Source organism: Salvia miltiorrhiza, chromosome 6 (genome assembly GCF_028751815.1).
Source record: "Salvia miltiorrhiza cultivar Shanhuang (shh) chromosome 6, IMPLAD_Smil_shh, whole genome shotgun sequence".
Classification (NCBI taxonomy): domain Eukaryota; kingdom Viridiplantae; phylum Streptophyta; class Magnoliopsida; order Lamiales; family Lamiaceae; genus Salvia; species Salvia miltiorrhiza.
Window position 1 is genome coordinate 32008871 of NC_080392.1, and position 13017 is coordinate 32021887.

At 35.1% G+C, this 13017-nt stretch overlaps 1 long non-coding RNA gene across 1 annotated transcript; it reads right to left on the reverse strand.

Moving 5' to 3' along the window:
• Positions 1–3556: 3556 nt before the first annotated feature.
• On the reverse strand, positions 3557–4135 carry LOC130989102 (uncharacterized). The gene is made up of 2 exons (XR_009090470.1): positions 3917–4135; positions 3557–3812 (listed from the first exon to the last, which is right to left on the reverse strand). It is a non-coding gene; the product is annotated as an uncharacterized LOC130989102 (long non-coding RNA).
• Positions 4136–13017: the final 8882 nt, after the last annotated feature.

The window sequence follows — 13017 nt, forward strand, 5'->3', positions numbered from 1 at the left end:
CTACCACTTAAACTTATTATCGTATCGGAACTAATTCCACCTGCAGGGTTTAATACGATAAACTAATTAAGTTCCTCAAGAGGATATTATCATCCTGTTATCAGCAGGACACGGATCCTTATTGCAATATAATCGCATATCAAATAATAATTGTTATCACCCAAAGTATCGAGTATCTTGAACTTCAACAGAGTTCTCACCCTTGATAAATCAAAGTAATAATCAATTAATTATTTACACCGATTAATTCAATTAAGGTTAAATTATTTAAGTCACCGAGATCTTGATTCTTAATTAGTCAGAATATAAGAATTCATCTCACTGTGATCCTGTTCAATACACGAAGGTACTAGCATAAATAAATAGCCAAGACAAACTATTTATCCATTTATGCTACAATCTAAACCAGCAACTCGTCCATAGTTGCCTCGATTGTGAACTCAATTTATATCTCAACTTTTTTCAATTATATGATCTTCTGTGATCTACAACACACCATATAATCTATAGTATGAGATAAATTGGACTATAATAGGATTATGCAATAACAATAATTCAGATAGGAAAATAGTAGTGAATAAGGTATCAATATATACAAGCATAAAAGCGTTGCTTTAAGTATATAACCCTTCAATTCTCCCACTTATACTAAAGCAAACTTTTAGTATACAACGTGACTAATAAACTGATAATATCCTCTAGCTATCCACTCGCTTGTAAATCTCTATTACAAATTCTCCCACTTATACTAAAGTTTAGTTTAGTATCGGGAGGTCACGAACTCCAAGGTCTTCAACATGCTTGTTGAACACCGCACCAGGAACACTCTTCGTGAAGGGATCAGCAAGATTATCAACTCCCGCAATATGTAGTAATGCAACATCACCATGCTTGACCACTGACCGAATGTAATGATACTTGCCATCAATGTATTTCATGGATTGATGACATCTTGAATCCTTGCTATTCGCAATAGCAGCCTCGTTATCACAATAAATTGTGATGCACTTCGGCAAACTAGGAATCACATCAATCTCAGTTAGGAAGTTCCTGAGCCATACAGCCTCTTTAGCAGCTTCACAAGCAGCTACATACTCAGCTTCCATGGTGGATAGTGAATTGCATTTCTGCTTTACACTTCTCCACACAATGGCTCCACCTCCAAACATAAACACATAGCCGATAGTAGACCGCCTCTTGTCCTTATCACCTTGATAATCGGCGTCTACATACCCTACTGGTGTCAGATCATGAGACTGGTAAACTAGCGCATACTCCTTAGTCCGTTTAAGATACTTGAGCATGTGCTTTACAGCAGTCCAATGAGCTTGACCTGGATTCGCTTGATATCTAGCCACAATGCCAACGGCAAAACAGATATCAGGCCTGGTACACTGCATCGCATACATGAGACTTCCTACAGCCGAAGCATAAGGAACTGTCTTCATGCTCGCTATTTGCTCAGGTGTTGTGGGACACAAAGCTTTAGATAGCGGAACACCATGTCTGAAAGGTAGAAAACCTTTCTTAGCATTCTGCATGCTGAACCGTGCCAAAACAGTGTCAATGTAGGATGCTTGAGACAAACTCAACATTCTCTTAGATCGGTCACGACCAATCTTTATTCCGAGAATATATGCTGCCTCTCCCAGATCCTTCATTTCAAACTGTTGGGATAACCAATCCTTAATGTCAGACAATACATTCACATTATCACTAATGAGAAGTATGTCATCCACATAGAGTATAAGGAAAACCAAACTCCCATCGATACAGACCCTATAAACGCAGCTATCGTTGACACACTGCTCAAAACCATAAGTTTTGACCACGTCATCAAAACGTTTATTCCAAGATCGTGAAGCTTGCTTAAGTCCATAAATAGACTTCTTAAGCTTCCAAACTAGATGCTCTTCACCTTTCTTGATGAACCCTTCTGGTTGTAGCATATAGATATCTCTATCTTCTTCAAGATACCCATTCAAGAATGCGGTCTTGACATCCATTTGCCATACCTCAAGGTTCATATGGGCTGCCATGGACAAGAGAAATCGGATAGACTTAAGCATGGCTACTGGCGAAAAAGTTATCTCACAATCGATACCAGGTCGTTGAGTATAACCTTTCGCCACCAGTCTCGCTTTGAAGGCCGTAACCTTCCCATCCGGTCCTCTCTTGCGTTTGTATACCCATTTGCTACCAATGGCCTTTCGACCCTCAGGTAGCAAACATTTCTCGTATACATCCATGGCAGTTATGGATTCAAATTCTGAAACCATACATGCCTCCCACTCAAGAGCATCCGGATCTGCTAGTGCTTCGGAGTAAGTCCAGGGATCTTCTTCGATAAGCCCATCGTCAATTGAATCTTTAGATTTATTGACAAATGCATATCGACTGGGCAGTTTGCCCTTTGATTCCCTCTCACTTCGACGTGGCTCTATTTCAGATTCGGTATCGACATTCTGTGCTTTTTCTGATGAGACCTGCGGTACTACATCTTGCACAATTGGCTGAATTGGCTGACTTGTCGTGCCAATTTCTTTGACCTCTCCGAATATAATTTTACTCTTACTTTTATGGTTATTTATGTAGTCCTCTTCCAAGAATCTTGCGTTAGTGCTAATAACGACTTTTTGATCTTTAGGACAATAAAAATAACCCCCTTTCGTTCCTCTAGGATATCCTATAAACAACTTTACTTCAGTTCTAGAGCTCAACTTATCGGCATCCTTGTTCAGCACGTGTGCTGGACTGCCCCAAACCCGGATGTGGTTAAGAGAAGGCTTGCGCCCTGACCACAGCTCGGACGGGGTCTTAGCAACCGACTTAGAAGGCACTAAGTTTAGAATGTAACCAGCTGTTTCTAAGGCATATCCCCAAAACGAAATGGGTAAAGTAGCAAAACTCATCATCGATCTAACCATCTCAAGAAGAGTTCTATTTCTTCTCTCTGCCACACCATTCTGTTGGGGTGTACCCGGTGTAGTCAACTGAGATGTAATCCCAGATTCTAACAAGTATGCTCTAAACTCGTTACTGAGGTATTCGCCACCGCGGTCAGATCGCAATGACTTGATACTTTTACCTTGTCGCTTTTCTACTTCCGCCTTGAATATTTGAAACTTGTCAAAGCATTCAGACTTGTAGCGCAGCAAGTAAATGTACCCGTACCTTGAGTAATTGTCAATGAAAGTGACAAAATACTCGTACCCTCCATGAGCTTGAGTGGACATAGGTCCGCACAAGTCAGAATGAACCAGTTCCAACACTTCTTTGGCCCTATACCCCTTGGCCTTGAAAGGCCGAGTCGTCATCTTTCCTTCTAGACAGGATTCGCAGACTGGGATTGGTTCTACTTGAAGAGACTCCAAGATACCATCGGAAACCAGTCTTTGGATCCTCCTTAGATTGATGTGACCCAATCGTAGGTGCCAAAGAAGAGTTTGGTTCTCTAGAGAAGAAGCTTTTCTCTTCTTTTGGTTTGTAGTCAAAGTAAAAGCAGATGAAGAATAATCAAATGGACATGTAAAAGTATAAAGAGAATCAACCGCACTTCTAAATAAAACTTGACCATCTTTAATGAATACTGCACTGTCTTCTAAAAGAACAGAATATCCATACTTTCGTAATTGAATGGTAGAAATCAAGTTTTTCCGAAAACCCGGAACATAGAGTACATCTCTTAAAACCAAAACATGTTCATCAATTAATAAATTCACATCTCCAATTGAAACAACGGGTAAGCTTGCTTCATTTCCCATGGAGAGTGCTAGCTCGCCTTTACTAAGCTCCCTTGTCCGCAGGAACCCCTGCAAGGTGTAACAAACATGGTCAGTTGCACCCGAGTCAACAACCCATTGATGGGAAGATCTCGAAACTGAATATGTTTCCGTTACTAGAGCAATAGAAATACCTTGAGCTTTCTTCATCAAGGGACAGTCGGATTTCCAATGTCCAGTTTTCTGACACTTGAAGCACTTGCCTTTCCCTTTTGGCTTTTTAACGCCTCCGGTCGGGCCTAGCTTCTTCTTGCTCCCACCTTTTTCTTGGCCTTTCTTGCCATGGGGCCCTTTCTTCTTCCTACCTTTCGGTGGAAAACTGGGTCCTGTGGCAGTGGCCAAAGCCTGTGGACTCTTTCCCATGACCCCTCGGCCGCTACCAACTCATTAAGTAGTTCATTTAGAGTGAACTTTTTCTTGCCCATTACGGCATTGAGTCGGAAGTTTTCGTAGGATTTGGGCAGAGTGTGGAGAACCATGTCTACCTTAATGGCATCCTCGATTCCTCCACCGAGCACGTCCAGCTCATTGAAATGATTAATCATTCCAAGCACGTGCTCGCGCACAGACGAACCTTCCGTCATCTTTGAAGACATGAGTTTCCTCATGAGTTCAAAACGGACTGATCGGTCTGATTCCCCAAAGAGCTCCTCGAGGTTCCTTATAATTGCAGCTGCAGTCTCCAACGACTGATGTTGCAGCTGCAACGCAGAAGACATAGTGGTCATAATATAAGCTTTCGCCATATTATTCGCCCTATGCCACCGCTTATGGGCCTCCCTTTGCTCTTCGGAAGACCGAGTAGTAAGGTTCGCGGGAGCAGGAGTAGTAAGCACAAACTTATACTCCTCCGCGTCTAGGACAAATCCCAGATTGCGCTTCCATTCCGAAAAATTCGGACCAGTAAGCGGCTTAGCAGATAAAACATTCAAAAGCGGGGTAATAGTCATATCTGAAATATTAAACAAACAAATGCAAATAAGAAAACACGTTATTGCATAAAGATTCGTAGCAATAATATTGTAACCTTTTGATAAAACAATATTATTGAAACCTCCGTTAGCCCAATCGAATTACACGCAAGCCACGTTCGTGTGGACGTTTACGCGCTTTTCGTTTGACCAGACACCCAGTCTTTGGTCTCATTCCATTTTCAACTTATCCTTATGAAAAAATGGGACCAATAAACGGACCTTGTCTAGACCACGCAATTTCAAGAAGGGACTCCGTTGGGGAGTTGTACTTGAAATAAACGCCTAAGCTATGACCACAGTTTAGTCAACTTTATGACTATCTTTTATTTTAACCCCTTCTAGAATAATCCATGAAAGACTAACCCGTGCAAGCCACGTTCGTGTGGACGTTTACACGAGAAGCTCCCACTATTCTCAAGGTTAAAATAATTAATTTTAATCATTTCTAGAATAATTCGCAGAAATTAATACATGCAAGTCACGATAGTGTGAACGTTTACATGCAAAAACTCCCACTTATTCACAAGATTAAATTTTTTTTTTTTAATTTAGAAGTTTAACCGACAAAAGCTGCAAATTAATAACGAGTGCAAGCCACGTTCGTGTGGACGTTTACACCAATTATCAATTTACTTTGTCTTAAACCAACTGTGGAGGTCTATATCAATTTTATTTAAAAAATTGAATTATCCGCTTAGTCTTTTACTTCAAAAGGTTTACAGGTTAAATCACGTTGACACGGAAAACCTAAGCATGCATTTCTATAACACATGTAATAAAACATGCTCGCTTGAAATTCTAAAACATGCTTAGAGAAAATGTGATAACACCTAGCATGATATACTATGCGCATTTAAAACCACATAAAAAATATCATGCTATTAAAACACCTTAACGGTGATTAAATTCCACGACATAAAAGAAACCCGACAAAAAAATTGTCGTCTTATCGTGGAAACCTGGAACCTGTTCTTCCCTGCCTATTTTATTACAAATGAATAAAATAAGGGAAATTAAATTCTAATCTATTACATAATAGATTTCTTCGTCTTTTGGCAAGTCTCGTCGTCCGCGAAACACTCCATCCATTAAGTAGCCCAAATTAAATAAAAGATCCCAAATTAATTAAATCAAAGAGGCTCAAATTAATTAAATAAAAGAGCCCAAATTAATAAGCTCAAATTAATTTAATTAAATAGGCCCAACTTAATTTAATTAAATAGGTCCAATATATTTAATTTAAGATGCCCAAAAGAGAGCCCAATGGAATTAAATCATAGAAGTCCAAAAGATAGGCCCAATTCGTCAAACTGTCGCTGAACAGGTCAGCCAACTTCAACGCTCCGTTTGACCCCTCAAACGAACTCCAATCGTATTTTATGCAGAAATACGACTTTTTCGTCTTTGAAAGAGCTTTCCGTGGCCACTTGTTTCACCTCAATCGGACTTCTGTAGATGAAGTTATATCTGTTCTTCGGAGACTGCCAGAACTTGATTTCCTGCGAGAGGCACGGCGGCACCGGCTGAATTCCGGCACCGGGCGACCAGCGGGAGCCCGGAATTTCTGTGCTTCTCCATTTTGCATTCTATCACCCTCTGTTCTTGATTTCTATTGTTCTCCAATAGATAAACCAACAAAGAAAAAAAATACAAATGGAAATCCTAATCTAATCACGCATAGCTTGTCGTGATTTTAAGATTACAGGCCAAGATCGACAAATCAAATAAATGATCCACGATAAGACGACGAACAATATACAAAACCTGCATATTGATATAGCAAAGTTCTACCAAGATCTAATGGTTTTACTACTCATTAATCCGATAGAGCCGAAATGTCCGGACCTTGGCTCTGATACCAATTGTAGGAACCATATTTTGATATACGGTTCGTGTGCCCACGATCCATTTCGGATATCTAACAAGTACATACAAAAACCATAATCCTACAAGGTAGTAAAAGAAGTATACCTGCGAAACGAGAAGTGATCGACTCCAGAGTTGATCTTCCGAATTGTTCCCACGGCAAGATTCGACGTTGGATGGCAACGATCTTCGAATCCTATCTCAACTCCAATGAACAAACACTCTCAATCTCTTTCTTTCTCAATTTCTCTCTTTCTCAAAATTATGTCTAATTGCTACGTGATTGTTCATTCTTAAGAATGATATCACATCTTATCTTTTACTTTTGATTAAAAATAGCAAAAGATAAGAATAATAGCAATTATTATGTTTGCCATTTTACTTTTGATTAAAATAGCAAAAGATAAGAATAATAGCAATTATTATGTTTGCCATTTTACTTTTGATTAAAATAGCAAAAGATAATAATAATAATAGCAATTATTATGTTTGCCATTTTACTTTTAATTAAAATAGCAAAAGATAATAATAATAGCAATTATTAATGAGAAAGAATCTAGAGATAATGAATTGTTTGTCCACTTGAGATTTAAGCCTTAATTTGGGCCAATCGGGGATCTACTAGCTCGAATAAAGTTTGGCCTCCCAGTGCTCGATTTTTCTTATTCAGCCCAGAATATAAATCGAGACACTAGTATTAATTTATTCCACTAGAAAATTAATACTGAATTACCTCTTTATTCTTTAGGTGAGTCGGGGCTAGTATTAGACTTAATTAATCTCCGTGTTTAAGATATCGAATATCCATTAATTAATTAATTCCTCTGACGATCAATTAATTAATTAATTAGTCGTTTAATTATAAACGACATCTCGAGTGCTACCACTTAAACTTATTATCGTATCGGAACTAATTCCACCTGCAGGGTTTAATACGATAAACTTATTAAGTTCCTCAAGAGGATATTATCATCCTGTTATCAGCAGGACACGGATCCTTATTGCAATATAATCGCATATCAAATAATAATTGTTATCACCCAAAGTATCGAGTATCTTGAACTTCAACAGAGTTCTCACCCTTGATAAATCAAAGTAATAATCAATTAATTATTTACACCGATTAATTCAATTAAGGTTAAATTATTTAAGTCACCGAGATCTTGATTCTTAATTAGTCAGAATATAAGAATTCATCTCACTGTGATCCTGTTCAATACACGAAGGTACTAGCATAAATAAATAGCCAAGACAAACTATTTATCCATTTATGCTACAATCTAAACCAGCAACTCGTCCATAGTTGCCTCGATTGTGAACTCAATTTATATCTCACCTTTTTCCAATTATATGATCTTCTGTGATCTACAACACACCATATAATCTATAGTTAGAGATAAATTGGACTATAATAGGATTATGCAATAACAATAATTCAGATAGGAAAATAGTAGTGAATAAGGTATCAATATATACAAGCATAAAAGCGTTGCTTTAAGTATATAACCCTTCAATTCTCCCACTTATACTAAAGCAAACTTTTAGTATACAACGTGACTAATAAACTGATAATATCCTCTAGCTATCCACTCGCTTGTAAATCTCTATTACAAATTCTCCCACTTATACTAAAGTTTAGTTTAGTATCGGGAGGTCACGAACTCCAAGGTCTTCAACATGCTTGTTGAACACCGCACCAGGAACACTCTTCGTGAAGGGATCAGCAAGATTATCAACTCCCGCAATATGTAGTAATGCAACATCACCATGCTTGACCACTGACCGAATGTAATGATACTTGCCATCAATGTGTTTCATGGATTGATGACATCTTGAATCCTTGCTATTCGCAATAGCAGCCTCGTTATCACAATAAATTGTGATGCACTTCGGCAAACTAGGAATCACATCAATCTCAGTTAGGAAGTTCCTGAGCCATACAGCCTCTTTAGCAGCTTCACAAGCAGCTACATACTCAGCTTCCATGGTGGATAGTGAATTGCATTTCTGCTTTACACTTCTCCACACAATGGCTCCACCTCCAAACATAAACACATAGCCAGTAGTAGACCGCCTCTTGTCCTTATCACCTTGATAATCGGCATCTACATACCCTACTGGTGTCAGATCATGAGACTGGTAAACTAGCGCATACTCCTTAGTCCGTAAATATATTTTTTTTAAATAACGACCGAAATTTTATTTTTAACGACCGAATTTTCGGTCGTTAAAAATTAATAAAAAAAATAATTTTTTTTTTCGAAAAAAATAATTTTTTTTATATATATATCTTTGTATCCCACAAGTATTTTTAGTGTATTTCTAATGTATTTTGACCTTAATTGCATACCATTTGACGAACTTCCCAGTAGGTCACCCATCTTACTTGTGCTCTAAGTCAAGCACGCTTAACCTTGAAGTTTCTTTCGAGTAGTCACCAGTACAGAACACTAGTATTATTGATATATATAGTACCTATTAATTCATTTAAACTCTAATTCAATATAAAATATCATTAATCATTCATAACCTTATAATATGTCGAGATAATAACTAAGATTTGTGGTGTCGGCGAAACATTGACGATAAATATACGATTGAATTTAAAATAATAAAAAATTAATATTATCGTAATTAACAAAATATATATGAGTATGAAAAATAACAATCAAATATACAACAAAATCAATATTAAATCAAATAATCAATATTAATAAAATTAATATTTGAAAAATAATATTATTATTTTAAAATAATAAAATTATTAATATTTTGAAAATAATGAATCTAATAATTTAGAAAATCTAATAAGTCTAATAATTTATTATAATAAATCTAATAATTTATTATTATTTGCAAATAATATCACATTTTTATTAATAATCAATATTATCAATTTTTTTAGAATAATACTATGAAAATAACAATCATTTTTAAAATATTCTCTATTATTTGAAAATAATAATTAAATAGAAATTAATAAAAAATAATTAAATATTTATATATATATATATATATAATCAAAAAATAAAATAAAAATAAAAACGAAATTTAAAAATTTTAAAAATTGAAAAAATAATATTAACGACCGATTATTCGGTCGTTAATAAAATAAATAAATAAATAAATTAATTAAAATAAATAAAAAATAAATAAAAAAATAAAAAATAAATAAAAATAATTTTAACTAAATTCGGTCTTTAAAAAAAATAATTAAAAAATATTTTTTTATTTTAAAAAATATTAAAAAAATTTAAAAAAAAATTAAAAAAATTTAAAAAAATTAAAAAAATAATATTAAGGACCGAATTATTCGGTCGTTAAAAAAATTTAATTTTTTTTTTAAAAAAAATACTCCCTCCGTCCCGGCCAAGGCGCTACATTTGCTTTTCGGCACGGGATTTAAGGAGCCGTAGATTAATGTTTTAAGTGTGTAATAATAAAGTGATAAAGTAGGAGAGAGAAAGTAATAAAGTGATAAAGTAAGAAAGAGAAGGTAATAAAGTGATAAAAGTAGGAGAGAGAAGGTAATAAAGAAATACTTAATTAATGTTAATTAAGTGTTTAAAATTCCTTATTTTTGCCAAATATAGAAATGTAGCATCTTCGTTGGGACGGCCCAAAAAGGAATATGTAGCATCTTGGGCGGGACGGAGGGAGTAATTTTTTTTAAAAAATAATATATTTTTTAAAAAAATAAAAAAAATAAATATTAACGACCGAATTTTCGGTCGTTAAAATTAAAAAATAATTAAAATATAAAAGAATAATTTTTACGACCGAAAATTCGGTCGTTAAGAAAAATAAAATATTAAAATATAAAAAAATAATTAGCGACCGAATTTTCGATCGTTAAAAAATAAAAAATAAAATCGGTCGTTAAACGGTCGTAAATCGGTCGTTAAGGCCGCAAAATTAACGACCGAAAATTTCGATCGTTAATTTCGGTCGCTAAACGCGTGTTTTCTTGTAGTGAATCGTGTGCAGCTACATGAAAATTAATATTATTACATAACTTTCAGCACAAATCTTCATATTCCCACCATACAATATAGAAATTTTACAATTCACTAGTCTTACGGTTGGATCTGTTGTGGTGAAGAATCTATGAGGTGAATTAGGTGACCTTAGCATTTCATTGTGATTTTGAATTGTGCTCCACACGTCAATCACAGCACTACTGATAAATAGATCTGGCCTCAGTGTCAATAATTCTCTTCGTCGAAGTTCAACTCTGTTGTCGAAGAACACCACTTCTTCACTATTTGTAAAGAAAACAATATTCAATTAGTATGGCCACAATATATAGAGACATAAAGTTAGATCACAAAAAATAACAGTACATGTGGCATCCTTGGCGTGCAACATGTAAAAATCCTTATCATTCTTTGTCAGGCGCTCAGATGAGTTGACGGTTCTACTGCAAAATGGTGACAAAAACTTTGCACCCTTCTTAATGGTTTTCTTGTCTCTGCGAACCATTTGGTGTTTAAATGCTTCTATGGGAAACTGCATGAAAACGTTAGTATTCTATAAAGAGCATTAAAATTTGATAAAACTAGCATATAAGATTCATATAAAAAAGATGAAATGTAACTAAATCTGCATATTTGTGAATGAATTCATAATATCTTATTTTGGAACTTGTATGATACATACCTTTTCCACATTGCAACCTTCATTTAACAGACACTCTGTTTGTGCCTCTTGTTCGTCAATGCCGAAAATATTTTTCTATACAAATGACCATAAAAAAATTAGTTATCCATAACACTAAAATGTTTTAATTAACATAGTTTAGTATAACATATTTAAATATATATATATACACAACCATTCGCCGTGGTGATTTCTTTTGACTTTGAGTTTGAACAACACCTTCACCAAATTCACAACGATTATTGGCGTCAACTGTAGGAACCATATTTTGATATACGGTTCGTGTGCCCACGATCCATTTCGGATATCTAACAAGTACATACAAAAACCATAATCCTACAAGGTAGTAAAAGAAGTATACCTGCGAAATGAGAAGTGATCGACTCCAGAGTTGATCTTCCGAATTGTTCCCACGGCAAGATTCGACGTTGGATGGCAACGATCTTCGAATCCTATCTCAACTCCAATGAACAAACACTCTCAATCTCTTTCTTTCTCAATTTCTCTCTTTCTCAAATTTTTTCTACAATTGCTACGTGATTCTTCATTCTTAAGAATGATATCACATACTTTTCTTTTCTTTTACTTTTGATTAAAATAGCAAAAGATAAGAATAATAGCAATTATTATGTTTGCCATTTATTTATTTCACTTTTGGCAAAGTGATATCTTTAGCAATTATTTATGAGAAAGAATCTAGAGATAATGAATTGTTTGCCCACTTGAGATTTAAGCCTTAATTTGGGCCAATCGGGGATCTACTAGCTCGAATAAAGTTTGGCCTCCCAGTGCTCGATTTTTCTTATTCAGCCCAGAATATAAATCGAGACACTAGTATTAATTTATTCCACTAGAAAATTAATACTGAATTACCTCTTTATTCTTTAGGTGAGTCGGGGCTAGTATTAGACTTAATTAATCTCCGTGTTTAAGATATCGAATATCCATTAATTAATTAATTCCTCTGACGGTCAATTAATTAATTAATTAGTCGTTTAATTATAAACGACATCTCGAGTGCTACCACTTAAACTTATTATCGTATCGGAACTAATTCCACCTGCAGGGTTTAATACGATAAACTTATTAAGTTCCTCGAGAGGATATTATCATCCTGTTATTAGCAGGACACAGATCCTTATTGCAATATAATCGCATGTCAAATAATAATTGCTATCACCCAAAGTATCGAGTATATTGAGCTTCAAGAGAACTCTCACCCATGATAAATCAAAGCAATAGTCAATCTATTATTCACACCGATTAATCCAACTAAGGTTAAGACTATTTAAGTCGCCGAGATCTTGATTCTTAATTAGTCAGAATATAAGAATTCATCTCACTGTGATCCTGTTCAATACACGAAGGTACTAGCAAAAATAAATAGCCAAGACAAACTATTTATCCATTTATGCTACAATCTAAACCAGCAACTCGTCCATAGTTGCCTCGATTGTGAACTCAATTTATATCTCAACTTTTTCCAATTATATGATCTTCTGTGATCTACAACACACCATATAATCTATAGTATGAGATAAATTGGACTATAATAGGATTATGCAATAACAATAATTCAGATAGGAAAATAGTAGTGAATAAGGTATCAATATATTCAAGCATAAAAGTGTTGCTTTAAGTATATAACCCTTCAATTCTCCCACTTATACTAAAGCAAACTTTTAGTATACAACGTGACTAATAAACTGATAATATCCTCTAGCTATCCACTCCCT